General features: G+C 42.1%; 1 pseudogene; it reads right to left on the reverse strand.

Annotated features, from left to right (window-relative positions):
• Window positions 1-10,232: 10,232 nt before the first annotated feature.
• LOC126199852 (5S ribosomal RNA) lies at window positions 10,233-10,350 on the reverse strand (annotated as a pseudogene).
• Window positions 10,351-10,672: the final 322 nt, after the last annotated feature.

Genomic DNA, 10,672 nt, shown 5'->3' on the forward strand with positions numbered 1-10,672 from the left:
GTGCCGCAGATGACAATCCAAAGGTTCCTGCTGTGAAAAGAAAGTGCAACTCAGATCATTACTCGTCGTTGTCGGGCAGTATGACGGGCGACAGTCCGGTTGGTTGTCTGGGGAATCTATACACATGTCTTTTGTCGTTACCTGAGCTCAGTTCGAAACAGGCCTCTGAAGACAATTCTACTCCAGTCAATGAGATTCCAGGCTGAAGACATGTCTGTAGACGCACTGGACAGTGGTAGGATACCAATCTGAGTGTCGCCACCCATATGGCCTGACAGCCAGCTATGATGGTCTGGGGTACCATTTCTTTTTTGTAGCAGGACTCGTAGTCTGGGGATAGCATCTTTGATTTGTAATAAAAATGTCCTTGGTTCCAGGTTCGACACCCGCCACCAATTCAATTTCGAAGGAAAGTTAGCAGTGGTGGCCAAAGACTTACAGCATAAGAAGTCACCCTCAACCCACCAACAGCTTTGTTGTCAGAGGAGGTGACAGAGGAGGTTCAAGGCACTCTCTTGCCGTTGGAGTGGGAAGCAGCCCGTAAAGGCGGAAGAATCAGCAATGACCAGTGCCTTGAAGATGCAGAAGGCAATCTGAACCGTTACAATATAGTTACATAATGTCCTTCCACGGCACATGTTCCCTGTAATTGAAAAAGTGTCATGATGATCCCTCCGTTCGGATCTCCGGAAGGGGACTGCTAATAGGGAGGTGACCACGAGGAAAAGATTGAATAACCAACGAACATAACGTTCTATTAGCTAGGGCATGGAATGTCAGAAGCTTCAACGTGGTATGGAAGTTAGAAAATCTGAAATGGGAAATGCAAAGGCTCAATCTAGGTAGATGGAGGTTAGTGAACTGAAATGGAAAGAAGATAAGGATTTGTGATAAAATGAGTACAGAGTAATATCAACAGCAGCAGAAAATGGTGTAGCGGGATTGGCATTCATTGTGAATAGGGAGGTAAGGCAGAGAGTGAGTTACTGTGAACAGTTCAGTGATAGGTTGTTCTCATCAGAATCGACAGCAGTCCAACACTGACGACGATAGTTTAGGTATACATGCCGTCGTCGCAAGGTGAGGATTAACAGATAGAGAAAGTATATGAGGCTATTCAATGAGTAATTCAGTGCCTAAAGGGAGATGAAAATCTCATAGTCATGGGGAACTGGAATGTGGTTATAGGGAGAAGAATAGAAGGAAGGATTACGGGAGAATATGGGCTTGCTACTAGGAATGAGAGAGAAGAAAGACTAACTGAGTTTTGCAATAATGGAGTAGGTACACATTCAGTCATATTGTATTAGTGACGAAGGGCAGGCTGAAGTTTGAGAGATTAGTCAGCAAAAATGAAGATGCAAAGAAGTGGGATACAGAAGTACTAAGGAATGAAGAGATACGCTTGAAGTTCTCTAAGGATGTACATACTGTAATAAGGAATATTTCAGTAGGCAGTTTAGATGAAGAGGAAAGGACATCTCTAAAAAGGACAAACACAGAAGTTGGAATAAAAAACACAAATTCAAAGAAGGTAACTACGAAGAACCCATGGTAGCAGAAGAAAAACTTCTGTTGATCGATGAAAGAAGGAAGAGCAAAAATGTTCAGGGAAATTCAGTAATTCAGAAATGCATGTCACTTAGAAATGAAATAAATAGTAAGTGCAGTAAATCTAAGGCGATGTGGTAGCACGAAAAATGTGAAAAAATTGAAAATTAAATGATTGTCGTAACGATTGTCTCAACATATAGGAAAGCCAAAACAACTTTCGGTGAAATTAAAAGCAAGGGTGGTAACATTAAGAGTGCATCGGGAATTCCCCTGTTAAAAGCAGAGGAGAGAGCGGATAGCTGGAAAGAGCACTTTGGAGGCTTCTATGAGGTGGAAGATCTATCGGATGCAATAGAAGAAGAAAAAGGAGTCGATTTGGAAGAGTTATGAAATCCAGTACTAAGAATTTAAAAAAGCTTTGGCAGACTTAAGATCAAATGAGGCGGAAAGAATAAATATTTCATCAGAATTTGTAAAATAATTGGGAGAAAGAAGCAAGATAACGAGTATTCACTTTGGTGTGTAGAATGTATGAGTCTGCTGATATAGAATCTGACTTTCGGAAAAGCGTCATCCATTCAATTCCGAAGACTGGAAGAAGGACATGTGCGAGAATTATCCCGATTAACAGCATGCATCCCAGTTGCTGACAAGAATAATATACAGGAATGGAAAAGAAGATTGAGGATGTGTTAGATGACGATCAGTTTTGCTTTAGGAAAGGTAAAGGCACCAGGGAGGTCATTCTGACGGTGTGGTTGATAATGGAAGTAAGACTAAAGGAAAGTCAAGAAACGTTAATAGGATTTACGACCTGGAAAAAGTGTTCGACAATGTCAAATAGTGCAAAATGTTGAAATTCTGAAGAAAAAAAGGGGTAAGCTTTAGGGAAAGACTGGTAATATACAACATGTACAGGATCCAGCGGGAATAATAAAAGTGGAAGATCAAGATCGTAGTGCTCCATGTGAAAAGTGCGTAAGACATTATGTACTCTTTTGCCCGTTCTGTTCACTTTATATATCGAGGAAGCAATGATAGAAATAAAAGAAAGTTTCCGGAGTGGAATTAAAATTCAGTGTGAAAGGGTCTAAATGACACAATTTGCTGGTGACGTTGCTATCTTCAGTGAAAGTGAAGAAGCATGACATAATCTGCTGAATGGAATGAAAAGTCTAATAAGTACAGAATTTGAATTGAGAGTAAACCGAAGAAAGAAGAAAGTAAAAATAAGTACCAAAAATGAGAACAGTGAGAAACTTAATATCCGGACTGACGATCATGATGTAGATGAAGTTAAGGAAATCTGCTACCTAGGCAGCAAAATAACCAATGACAGACGGAGCAACGAGCAGACTAGCACTGGTAAAAAGGGCATTTCTGTCCAAAATAAATCTACTAGCATCAAAGACGGGCTTTGATTTGAGGAAGAAATTTCAGAGCATGTGCGTCTGGAGCACAGCATTATATGGTAGTTAAACAAGGACTATGGGAAAACCGAAACAGATGAGAATTGCATCTGAGATGTGATGCTACGGACGAATGTTGAAATTTAAGTGCACTGATAAGGTAAGGGATGAGGAGGTTCCGTGCAGAATCGAAGAGGTAAGAATTATGTGACAAGGAAAAGGAACAGGATGATAGGACATCTGTTAAGATATCACAGAATGACTTCCATGGTACTACAGGGAGCTGAAGAGGGCAAGAACTGTAGGGGAATACAGAAATTGGACTACAGTCAGAAAGTATTGAGGACGCAGGTTGCAAGCGATACTGTGAGATGAAGAGGTTGGCACAGGGGAGACGTTCATGTCAGGCTGCATAAAAAAAATTAAAAGAAGAAACACACACATACAGGTAACCTTTAGTTTTCATATGTGGCATCTTACAGCCCAGCAGTACGTCAACAATGTTCTACGTTCTATTTTATTCACCTTCACGACAAGCCATCCTGGTTTAAAATTCCAAAAAAAATGCCTGACCACACACGGCGCGCCATATGTATTTGGCCTGATATTAATCAATGACAAGTCTATTATCTGCTTGCCTAAGTGCCAGAGATGGGCCTATACCTTACTGACTTGCTCAATTTGTAATGCTCTTTCTGCTGAGTAAATCATTCAATTTTTTGAAGTCGTAATCATTTGGTTGTCTGTCCATATTATCACGTATACTGATTTCCGACGCATTCAAATAATTCCCTCGTGGGGGATTTTTTTCCCCTTAGAGCAGGGACGGACAAGATTTCAGCTCGCGAGGCTCATCCAGGCACGCACGTCAAAGCACTCAGCCTCGCCTCACATATCCCCCACCGCCATGCCACCCTCAGTGCGAGGAGGGGGAAGAGGGGAAAACTACAAACGCACCGCATTTAAATGGTAGTGTAGTAGCACTACGTACGACTTGGTTTTAAATTTCAAATATCACAACAACGCAGGTCATAAACAAAACAAGTTTCCGGTATTATTTAATAATTTTTGGTGCACTGAAGACATAATTTTTATCTGGTACCGAAAAGTTCCCATAGTTTCGAACTTAAGTTGTCATGTAATACTGACTTGTTTAATTTCATAACCCAAAACGGGTCTTTCACACAAGTATCTCAATTGAAATATTGTCGCGCCTTTGTAATCTCATTATGGAGATGTGGAAAGTGTTCGTGAGGAAACCAATGAAGGCGTCACGGACAGTTTTAACATAAAGTAATTTGTCATAACAGGAATTAACTTGCAAGTCAATGAATTACATCTACATATGCTCAGGGTCGCTTTCAAGTGAAACGGCAAACGGTGTCGAAAACAACTCTGAAACAGAAGTAGGAGCGACAGTGTCTTGAAAATTTTTATACAACTCTCCTTATTATCGCAATGAATCCTACAAACCTCGCCTTTTCTTTAATTCCAGTGATCCCAGGGAAATGGACTGCTTTTGTCAGAATGCATCTCAGTCAAAACAGAAGAAGTTACTTTGCAATGCCTTACTGTGTGCAGCGTGTAGCCAAATCAATTTAAATTGAGAAGTCTGCACACCATTCCGGATGTACTAATTTTCATTCCTGGACTTCTTTTTCCTTTAAAAAATTAAAGAGTAGCGAGTTTTAAATCAAAAAATCTCTCCAGCCGTACTCCTTGACTTAACCTACGTACTTCCAGCCGTACCTTAACCTACGTACTTTGGAGTAACAAATGAAATCTCCATATTCTCCAATCATCTCCACTGAAAACTGTTGCAACTGACCAAGGAACAATGCGTATGGCTTCAGAAATTTTAGTATTCGTGCCACTAATTCCTTCACGTGTTCCAGGCCTGTACATTTGACAAAAAGTGTTTTTGATATATAAACCAGTGAATCCCATCAGTCGATGTTCATAATTTTATGCTCTTTCGTTGTCAACTACATAATTCTTTCTACGCGGTACTGCAATGTCGTTTCATAGCAAATATGCATTACTTGCCACTTACGCGAACTGAGAATACTCATCCCTTTCTTCTGTCAGGATTCAGAGGATAGATCGCTAGACTGCCTACTTTGTGCAAACAGCCTCTAGACTAAGTGAACGTCCTCCACACTACGAACAAATAGTGAAGGTTGAAGAGCGGTAACCCCACGATTCTGCCGAAGCGCCTTCTGATGACGTCAACCTAGGTGCCTATCGACTAATTGTACTTCTGTCGGCAGCAGATGCTCCATAATCTTTGCACAAGCACTTCTGAGGATTCCCAACAGTCTCGTTCTCTGCAGTGAGAAATTCAATGACGGCACGTTGCTTTAACGTACATCGCCTGCATACGACATTTTGAAACTGTCCAATAGCTACGCTTATCAGTCAGAAGTGACGGAGATTTGGCGTCTCACTCAAGAGACTTCAATTATTACTTACGTAACGTTCCTCATTCGTAGCATAGTTTCCGGATGAGAAAAAAAAAATGCGGTGCATTACTTTGTGGGCAACCCTCGCAGGTTGTCTCTTACCACTGAAACACAGTCATCATTGTCGCTCACCAAGTACGTGAGTTAAAAACTAAAAGTAAAGGGAAAATCTAAGTCGTACGTAGACGTAAACAGTTTCCTGCCGTGAGATGGTTCAAATGGCTCTGAGCACTATGGGACTTAACATCTGAGGTCATCAGTCCCCTAGAACTTAGAACTACTTAAACATAACTAACCTAACGACATCACATACATCCACGCCCGAGGTAGGATTCGAACCTGCGACCGTAGCGGTCGCGCGGCAGCAGACTGTAGCGCGTAGAACCGCTCAGCCACTCTGGCCGGCCAGCCGTGAGAAAACTGATCCCTATGTACAGCGATTTTTTGTTTTTCATCTTCAAAAAAGTCACACTGTGAAAAATATCTAATGAATAAGAATAGCATAAAATATGAAATTTATGAAAGCAGCAAATCTAGGTATCTATATTTACATACCCCATTTGTTTATGGTTTGTTTCACTATAAAACATCAATATGATCCTGAATCATTTAATGTAATACTTGTCGTAATGGTAATGGCTTGATGCATTGTAAATCCGAAATTACTTTTAGGAAAAGATATCCAGAATCAAGAGGAAGAGCTGCGGGATATGGCTATGTATTACTCTGCAACTGTTAGCTGACCATCTTTAGCTGCATTTCCAGTTTTATTTCTGACCCAACAGTATCCATATGTACGCTGGAGCTGGCGGGGGCGCAGTATCACATTTCCTCCACGCTCACCATAACAACACTCCTCCTACGTATCTTTCAGTTGTAAGAAATCACATCGATTGGCATTGAGATCATAAGGCCACAACTGTGTTGTGTCGCGCTGTTTCCATATAATAATATTGTATATGTCATGGAAGTGGAGGGGGGGGGGGGGAGCAGAGGAAGTTCAAATGGTTCAAACGGCTCTCAGCGCTATGGGACTTAACATCTTAGGTCATCTGTCCCCTAGAACTCAGAACTACTTAAACCTAACTAACCTAAGGACATCACACACATCCATGCCCGAGGCAGGATTCGAACTTGCGACCGTAGCAGTCCCGCGGTTCCGGACCGAAGAGCCTAGAATCGCACGGCAACCGCGGCCGGCGGAAGAGGAAGAAGAGGGAGGGCAAAGGTATGTGAAAAGTAAGTAGCGTAGGGTAAGTAGAAGCCTATTGAAGTATGCAAAATTAAAAGTTGAAAATTGTGTGGGAGATTATTAGCAAGATCACTATATTATGGATCAAAAGTGTATCTAGCAATCAACCTAACGGGGCACTCTTCTAGTCATTTCTTAATTAGTTCAAGGAATTGATTTTCCCTCAGCCTTTGTGATAACGGTCTAACATATCCTCTCCTCTTTTAGTGTTATCGTGTATTTTCACTTCTTCTAAGATGGTCATCAGTGGGGCTTTAGGAACAGTAGACGAAATTTCAAGATTATTCCCTACGTCCTGTATTGCAGGGTTGTTTTGCGTATGATGATTTTTCTTTAGTTGCCTTTCAGCGTGTTCTTTAAACCTGGAAGAAAAGTTCCACACCGTTTGGACAAAATAAAAATACTATGTTAGTTAGTAGAAATGTTGTAGATACCTGATTTTAATGATTTTTTTATGCAGTCAACGCTGTATGAAGCCACAATATGCAATCACTTCTTAGATTTTTTGTTTGCCTTAACTTTTTCTTCCAAACAATCTTGCTATTTTTTCTGAAATGCCCCCCATGTAGTCACTTATCTTTTTTTCATTCAAGTCTTGGTTAACATTACTTTCCGCCGTGTAGGCATTCAGTTTCCTCAACCCTATCGTCAAGACAGTTGCAGTCTGCTTTAGAATATTCACCTCCGTAATTTCCTTACGATTAGTAGGTGGTAATTTCCTCCCTGTGGAATATCTGTTCCTGCGGTTGATTTGTCAATTACGACAGCGTAATATTCGGCTTTCTGTGTATTTTGAAATACTCCTTCTTTGTACGCAAGTCTAGAAAATTAAGAGCCGTTTCCTGTTTGTATTCTATGATAAAATTTAATTTAGGATGATTATTGCTGAAGTTCGTCATCGTATGTAGCATTTCTACACCGTCACCTCTAAGCAACAATATCAATTCGTCGACATACCTTTTACAAGAAAGTTTACTTACTATGACAGGAAATAATTTTAAATATGAAACTGGCTAAGTATATTTTACATTTTTATCGTTTGTGGCAGCAATTTCCATGTATTTAATGCTTAGTACTATGCTTTGCTTTTAGTTTATGATTCCTTTGCTTGGGAAGCAAAAGTGACGATTACCTGCCAAGAGTAAGCGACACTTCATGCAATACATTTGATATTACAGAGAGAAAATATTTTTAATTGTTCCATACGTTATTATTTGAAGTAAGTACTATGATTTTCTGATCACAGGATGGCCTGATGATGATACTTTTAATAGAATCCTCTAACCCGCCAGCAAAACAAAAGTTACGATTACTAACTAATACAAATATTTTTTCAAGATTTTATTTGATTGTGTAAATGGCGGCTTGGGGGAAAGATGATATATGTTGGCAATTAGTGTAGATATACGAAACTGTCAATGAGTATCTGAAAATTACATCATTGCCCTCCAAAATAATGTTCAAGGTATTCTTTATGTATAAAAACAAACAGTAATTAAAATTAACTCAGTTTGTTATATTAAAATGCATGATAGACGTAACAGATGGTTTGAAAAACACTGACAATGATAAGCTAATGCGTGGGCAAGCCTGGAGGACGAATGTGAATTATGATTTTAAAAAATGTGTGTCCAAATGAAACAATTATATTCAGGAACGTCCTACTGTGATTGCCAATGGTTATTGTTTCAGGGCAGAAAGCGCTGTAATTGTCAGCAATGACTAATGGGAGGAAGTGGGCATCCAGGACTGTTGCTGTCCACTCTAGCACGTGGAATGAAAAGTAAAGTTGTCAAAAAAGGGTCTTTCTCTTTCTTCTATTCTACGGGGTTCATTCGGTCTATCGTCTGCTATGACCGCGGAGGGAACGGCGCCTAGTGGCGGAGAGCATTCCGCCCTCAATGGGAGGATTAGGCGACACGTCTGGAGGGTAAGAGGGCTGGAGACAGAGATCCGCTGCGGCGGCCGCTGTCTCGCCTGCCAACCCGTGCACTCCACGTGACTGATCTCTGCTCTCCCACTGGTCGGCTTTAAACTTCTGAAGGCGTTACTTACACAGCAGCCTCGTGGATGTCGTCCCTAGCTCAGCGGAACCGAGCGCGGGATCCACACCCGTTGCTGCGGAGCTGCTTATATAACCTGTATCACGCCACTGAGGCGCAGTGGTAGCCACCAGAAAAGTACTTCAAAATTTGAAAAAGAGAATAATGGTCTTTTCTAACCTTAACGTCAATTGGCGCTGCAGAACGCTACGGAATGGTAATCATTAGCATCTATGGCAGCAGTTGAAAGGATATTCAACGTTTAGCTGTCGGGCAGTTCATCAGAATGAACCTCGAAATTACTGAATCCAGGTAAAATTGACTCGCCTTTCCCCACAGTTTCTGTCGCGGTTTCGAAAATATCTCACCATATTAATATGCTGTTAGTGGCTGAAAAGGCTGTAAAATCAGTAATTGTTTCGTGCCAACAAACTGCCTGCTCATCAAGTCCGCTCGAAGAGGTGCATATCTGTGGAGGCGCTCTTTCGAAGACTTCGTCTCGTGATGGTTCCTGTCTGCATCGAAGTATCATATGCTTCCTACAATGAGGACTCGCGTCTCTGCGGCTTTCTCTCAGCACATAACTCTCATCGGCTGAGCGATAAATATTCCGAACACCGATCAGTAAGAAGTTGTTAACACTGATGTTGGCCCATGAACGGAAACAAGCTTCGTAACACTTGGCACTGACAAACTGTGCTCTGTCTATGGCCAATGAGGATGTACCTCTGTCTATGACCAATGAGGATCAAACTCTGTAAGTACAGACATTGTTCTCTCTAATGTCTACCGTTTCTAAATTATTTACTTTAGCCAGTTGTAGCAGTTTTCACATTGCGCTAGCGTTTTTGTCTTGCATAGCCTGAAACCGTTGGCGGTGTCCCGCAATCTTCAAAAGTGTCATAAACGTGCTTGTTCAAATGGCTCTGAGCACTATGGGACTCAACTGCTGTGGTCATTAGTCCCCTAGAACTTAGAACTAGTTAAACCTAACTAACCTAAGGACATCACAAACTTCCATGCCCGAGGCAGGATTCGAATCTGCGACCGTACCGGTCTTGCGGTTCCAGACTGCAGCGCCTTTAACCGCACGGCCACTTCGGCCGGCCGTGCTTGTTCCCTACCCTACTCTCGGAAGTCGTCTGTAATGGACAGTGTATTTTGGCGAGGTATGGTATTCTACCGTCCTGTTTACAGTAACATTCTTTTGAGACACCGCCAAAACTGCACCCATCCATAGATAACGAACTGCTCTCTAAAGACAGACTCGGTCTTCCTGACACCACCTGGAGGTATTACCTAACTCTCCTCCCGCACAGGCCATGAAGGCCCAAGGATACCGACTGGCCGCCGTGTCATCCTCAGCCCACAGGCGTCACTGGATGCGGATGTGGAGGGGCATTTGGTCAGCACACCGCTCTCCCGGCCGTATGTCAGTTTCCAAGACCGGAGCCGCTACTTCTCAGTGAAGTTGCTCCTCAGTTTGCCTCACAAGGGCTGAGCGGACCCCGCTTGCCAACAGCGCTCGGCAGACCGGATGATCACTCATCCAAGTGCTAGCCCAGCCCGACAGCGCTTAACTTCGGTGATCTGACGGGAACCGGTGTTACCACTGCGGCAAGGCCGTTGGCCTGGAGATATTACCTGCGTTGCGACTTCAGCTTCCAGTGCCTAGGGGCGGTTACCTCAAAGCACGGAAGACTATGACCACGTGAAGTTCGACCTTGCAGCTTCTCCACTGACTTCTCTCCCCTACCCTCCCAGTTCTTGTGACACAGTGCGAATGCTCACTTATAGCTCAGTGCGAGATCCTTCATGGAGACTTCTTACATTTTCTTTCATATACACTACTGGCCATTAAAATTGCTACACCACGAAGATGACGTGTTACAGACACGAAATTTAACCGACAGGACGAAGATATTGTTTTATGCAAATTATTAGCTTCTCAGA

This window comes from Schistocerca nitens, chromosome 8 (assembly GCF_023898315.1).
Source record: "Schistocerca nitens isolate TAMUIC-IGC-003100 chromosome 8, iqSchNite1.1, whole genome shotgun sequence".
Lineage (NCBI taxonomy): Eukaryota > Metazoa > Arthropoda > Insecta > Orthoptera > Acrididae > Schistocerca > Schistocerca nitens.